The sequence below is a fragment of the Odocoileus virginianus genome, chromosome 25 (assembly GCF_023699985.2).
Source record: "Odocoileus virginianus isolate 20LAN1187 ecotype Illinois chromosome 25, Ovbor_1.2, whole genome shotgun sequence".
Taxonomy (NCBI): domain Eukaryota; kingdom Metazoa; phylum Chordata; class Mammalia; order Artiodactyla; family Cervidae; genus Odocoileus; species Odocoileus virginianus.
In genome coordinates, this window is record NC_069698.1 from 31,196,672 (window position 1) to 31,202,860 (window position 6,189).

Here is a 6,189-nt window from a genome sequence, read left to right on the forward strand (position 1 = left end):
GACCACTTCCAATTTGCCTTGATTAATGGACCTAACATTCCAGGTTCCTATGCAATATTGCTGTTTCCAGCACCAGACTTTGCTTCTATCACCAGTTACATCCACAACTGGGTATTGCTTGGCTCTGTCTTGTCATTCTTTCTGGAGTTATTTCTCCACTGATCTCCAATAGCATATTGGGCACCTAGACAGCATCTTTCAGTGTCCTATATTTTTGCCTTTTCATGCTTTCATGGGTTTCTCAAGGCCAGAATACTGGTTTGCCTTTCCCTTCTCCGGTGGACCAGGTTTTGTCAGAAGTCTCCACAATGACCTGTCCATTTTGGGTGGCCCTACACAGCATGACTCATAGTTTCATTGAGTTAGATAAGGCTGTGGTCCATGTGGTCAGATAGGCATGACCCCATCTTGTCCTAATTACTTCCCAAAGGTCCCACATACTAATACCATGACACTGGGGACAGGGCTTCAACAATGAACTCTAACGGAATACAAGCCTTCATCGATAACAATATAAGAGCTAGATAGCTCATTTTCCAACAATCTTAGCCTCCTAGATATTTAATTTATTTTAAGGTTGCCCATCACTAATGTAATAAGCCAAGTGTGTGATTTTGTTGTTGTTCTTGTTCAATTGCCAAGTCGTGTCCTACTCTTTGTGACCCCATGGGCTGCAGCATGCCAGGGAAAAGAGGGTGATTGTTTTGCTTTAATTATTGATCATTTCCTGCTCTATGTAAGTTAAGTTCTTTGTCCATTTTTTCCTTGGGGACTCACAATTTTCTTAATCATTTTTAAGTCCTTATATGAAAGGAATATAAAGCATTGCATACATAGTTGCTGCAAATGGACTTTCCTTATTTGTCACATTTTGCTTGGGGATCTTTGAAATGAAAAACCTATAATTTGTACTCAAGACTGTCATTTTCTCCCTTCTGGTGCCTTCTTTTGGGTGGCATTCTTCAGAAGGCCTTTTCATCATTAAACTATGTGAATTTTCCCAGCTTTCCCTCTGGCATGTTATTTCATATTAGGCATTCAAATATATAATCGATCTAGAACTAATATTATTGCAAGGTGTAAGTTAAGGATCTAACCTTATTTATTTTTCAAATGGTTCATAAGAATGATTTCTCTGTTATATAATAAATTCTTACTTGTTTTTGTTTCCATGCTTTTTATTACACTTCACTGAAGTATCTGGCTTTACAAAAATACAGCACTGTTTTAATATACAACAAAGAATATAAGAATACATGATATTTCTTGCATCTCCATAAAACAGTTAAATCAACGCAATTTTATTTCAGTTAAATGTGTTTTTCTGCTTATTTTATTTTATTGATGTAAATAGTTTAAATTCAAGAACTACTGACCAATAATTAAATAAAGAACCTGGCAAAATAATCACCTTGAAAGGCTAATTTTGCTTAGGATACCTTTTATTTCTTTTCTAATGTGTCAAAATATCTAGAATTTTTGAAGTCCTGGCAATTTATTTCAAAAATATATATGAGAATCCTGCCCTCTTGTGTCAGCATGATTTACATTTTATCAATCATTCCAGTTTTAAGTAGTCTCTAATCAGGGTGTAAAGGATAAAATAAAATCAATATTTTTGAACATGTATATGAATGTGTCATTAGAAATAAATAGTAAGGGAATGTGAATACTCTAATATTGCTCTTTTTCTTCTTTTGACTCTTATTTGTTCAATTGGTAGCTCTTGTAACATGAAAATTCTTTTCCTTCAAATTATTTTCTAGTTATAAAAATGTGTCGACTCTTTTCCCAGTGATATTTGCACATAACACTTTAAAAGGACTAAACATCCCCTAGTGCCTGAATATATCTATGTTATATCTATTTTAGTCAAGTGTTCCGTTGTGGAGAGACTTTCAGTGATATGGCCCTTTAGCATCCAGAAACCAGGAAGAGTCTAATCTGGAATTCATGTAACCTCACCTCCAGTTTAAGAGCAGGAAGCACTAGTGTTATTGGACATAATCAGGATGGTAGAGTTATTACAGGTGGGCATGCAAACATTAACTGTCTTAAATGAACATGTACTTGAATGTTATGGAATTCAGAAGTGGGGGAGATACTGACAGAGTTATCTATTCTTTCTGGGCGGTTAGTTACATGGACACCAGAAACATCAACAGCAGCTTCAGCTGGGAAACCTACAGAGGACGTTTTCTCCAACTGAAACAAATGTGAAAGCAGGAAGATTTTGTGGGTCTAAGCAAGTCTACAACCGAAAGGTGAAAACAACAGGACTAAGAACACCTTCCCACATGTGGAGCTCACATTACCTGACAAAGCTCCCCTTTAACACAGCAGGGAAGAGTCAGGGAGTGAAAATGAAGAGGATTTTCCAGATTTCAAAGAAAACCTTCCAACTTTGCGAATATCCACACTTTTCTAAGACATTAATGGTGTTTTGATTGCCACTTCAAAAGAAAAAAAAAAAGTATGTCTTTGCAAATTTTTCCCAGAAGTATGGCAAATACTTGCATCAAAATAATCCTCCTAGAGGAATGAGTTGAACTTCACAATTTATGTATCTATACCATGAGCACTGATTGGTATTAAATGGACAGCACCTGTGTTCGGTCAGAGCTGAAACCAGAATATCCTATCCATCATTGCATCCACCGGTCACTGTACTCATTTACAACTAAGTCTCTTGCAACAGACTTTGGCAATGCTAAATACTGAGTTCCAGAATAATAGCCCTGATGGCTAGGAATTGGCTTTTTTTCCTGAATTTGCTGAGGGTTGGGATATTTATAAGTTTTCTATTAACTCTTGAACTCTTTAAAATTTGAGGTACCTCAGAGGCTTGAGAGAATGGACTCACCTCAAAGGAATTATATCCATTTTCTGTGAATTTGCAGATTATCAACTTAGCTGAACTGGAACTACATTTCCAAGAATTCTTATCTCTGTAATTTCAGGTCAGAGTAGGCATAGTGAAAATCATATTTGGAAGGAAACATGGAAGTAGCAACATCTAGGCTTTGCGGGTGCATGTAGGATGTCAGAAGCTGTTGCAGCTCACTGCCACGTGGTTACTGATCTGCAGGCTCCTGTACAGGGCAACGTTCAAGCCCACAGCCCTTCCTTATCCCTGGGATCTCCTTGTTCAGTTTTTCTGAGTCCTGGGGCAGGCATGTGCATAGTTCTGTGTGAAGGTGTCAACTGCTTCTGCAGTCACCCACATCATCCTCATTGGAGATTCTGAGAAACAGACATGGGTTCCAGTTTGTCCCTGATCACTCACTTTCACATCCACTTTTCTTCTCTCTGCTTCTGACCCTAATGACTTATAGCAACTTCAGGCTGGCTACTGGATGCAGAAATAACACTCTTCCAAGGATTGTACACCAGGTTCCACTATGGTGCAAGGTTTAATCCTTAGAATAAAACCCCATCCTTTATCACTCATAGTACTTCTTCCTGGGTTGCATCCTACAAAATTCGGTGCCTGGAATCAAGATGCTGTCATAGCAAAAACCTAAATCAGTTGACATTGGTTTGGGTACAGCACAGCAGGAAGAAGATAGAAGGCAGAAGCTGGAAGGGTCTGATTAACATTGATGAGACCACAGAAGACAGTGAAAATTTGAAAAACAGTAAGAAAATTGTTATTGGAAAGTTTGGCAACATAGCTGTCAGTCATAATGTAGAAAATAAATAAGGTATTTAATGAACTTGTTGAAGAAATTTATAGACAGAATGTGGAAAATTCCTACAGGTTTCTTCCTATGATTAAATGCAAAATGCAAAAAAAGGGGGGGGGAAGGTAGGAAATAAAAGAGAAACAAAAGAAAGAATTCCACCATTTTCACTTAGCTTTTAAGAATTTAGAGAAAATAACAAAGGATCCAGGGATTGTTGGGCTTGAAAACTGTTTTTCATACCTAATCATTCCCCCAAAAACTCTCAAAGAAAGAAATAGCCTTAGCACATATAAAATCCAATGCACCTAAAAGAAACTCACAGTAAAGATTGTAAATGTGTGGCTGCTATATATCCCCTTGTTGAGACCTCAAAAAAAGTAAGACCTTGACTCCTAAGGCTCTAAAGGATCTTATAGATGCTTCCCCACAGCATCATTATTCTTAGCCCTAGATAGAAAGGGCCTATCTAGTTAAAAAAGAAAGAAAGAAAAAGATAAAAGGAAAATTGTGAATGGTTTATGCTAACGGAATGGATTTTTTTTTCCATTTATTTTTATTAGTTGGAGGCTAATTACTTTACAACATTGCAGTGGTTTTTGTCATACATTGAAATGAATTAGCCATGGATTTACATGTATTCCCCATCCCGGTCCCCCCTCCCACCTCCCTCTCCACCCGATCCCTCTGAGTCTTCTCAGTGCACCAGGCCCGAGCACTTGTCTCATGCATCCAACCTGGGCTGGTGATCTGTTTCACCCTAGATAATATACATGTTTCGATGCTGTTCTCTTGAAACATCCCACCCTCGCCTTCTCCCACAGAGTCCACAAGTCTGTTCTATACATCTGAGTCTCTTTTTCTGTTTTGCATATAGGGTTATACTTACCATCTTTCTAAGGGAATGGATTTTAAAAGTACAAGATACAAAGGAGTCTTTGGACCTCTCCAACCTAATGTGGGCAGGAAGCAGACTGTTGAGGTTACCTTGTTGCAAAAAAAAATTGATCAAAACAAAAAAAAAAAAAAAAAGAAAAATAAGAAAAAAAAAACCAAAAACAACAAAAAAAATCGATCAGTAAATATAGAGAAGGACCTAAAAAGCAGAACCAAGAGCTAGAAGGCAATGCCAAGAGTAGAGGGGAATCATTACAAGGGAATAAAATTATCCCCAACCCCTGACCTCAATGGGCTTCCACAATGGCTCAAACGATAAAGAATCTGCCTGCAAAAAAAAAAAAAAAAAAAATCTGCCTGCAATGCAGAAGACCTGGGTTCGATCCCTGGATTGGGAAGATCCCCTGGAGAAGGGAATGGCAACCCACTCCAGTATTCTTGCCTGGAGAATCCCAGAGAATCCCATGGACAGAGAAGCCTGGAGGACTGCAGTCCATGGACTCGTAAAGAGTCAGACATGACTGAGCAGCTAACACTTACACACTTTCAATAAACACTCTGCCTCTAATTCCCTCCTTATTCAAACCAAATTTCCTACCACCTTATTTTGTCTCAGCATTGTGTGGTAGTGGAAAAACTTGTGTCTTTTTTTTTTTTCATTTATTTTTATTAGTTGGAGGCTAATTACTTTACAATATTGTAGTGGTTTTTGCCATACATTGACATGAATCAGCCATGGATTTACATGTGTTCCCCATCCCGCAAGAATCAATATTGTGAAAATGGCTATACTACCCCAAAGCAATCTATAGATTCAATGCAATCCCTATCAAGCTAACAATGGTATTTTTAACAGAACTAGAACAAATAATTTCACAATTTGTATGGAAGTACAAAAAACCTCGAATAGCCAAAGCAATCTTGAGAAAGAAGAATGGAACTGGAGGAATCAACCTGCCTGACTTCAGGCTCTACTACAAAGCCACAGTCATCAAGACAGTATGGTACTGGCACAAAGTCAGAAATATAGATCAATGGAAAAGAATAGAAAGCCCAGAGATAAATCCACGAACCTATGGACACCTTATCTTTGACAAAGGAGGCAAGGATATACAATGGAAAAAAGACAACCTCTTTAACAAGTGGTGCTGGGAAAACTGGTCAACCACTTGTAAAAGAATGAAACTAGAACACTTTCTAACACCATACACAAAAATAAACTCAAAATGGATTAAAGATCTAAATGTAAGACCAGAAACTATAAAACTCCTAGAGGAGAACATAGGCAAAACTCTCTCCGACATAAATCACAGCTGGATCCTCTATGACCCACCTCCCAGAATATTAGAAATAAAAGCAAAAATAAACAAATGGGACCTAATTAAACTTAGAAGATTTTTCACAACAAAAGAAACTATAAGCAAGGTGAAAAGACAGCCTTCAGAATGGGAGAAAATAATAGCAAATGAAGAACCAGACAAAGGGTTAATCTCAAAAATATACAAGCAACTCCTGCAGCCCAATTCCAGAAAACTAAATGACCCAATCAAAAAATAGGTCAAAGAACTAAATAGACATTTCTCCAAAGAAGACATACAGATGGCTAACA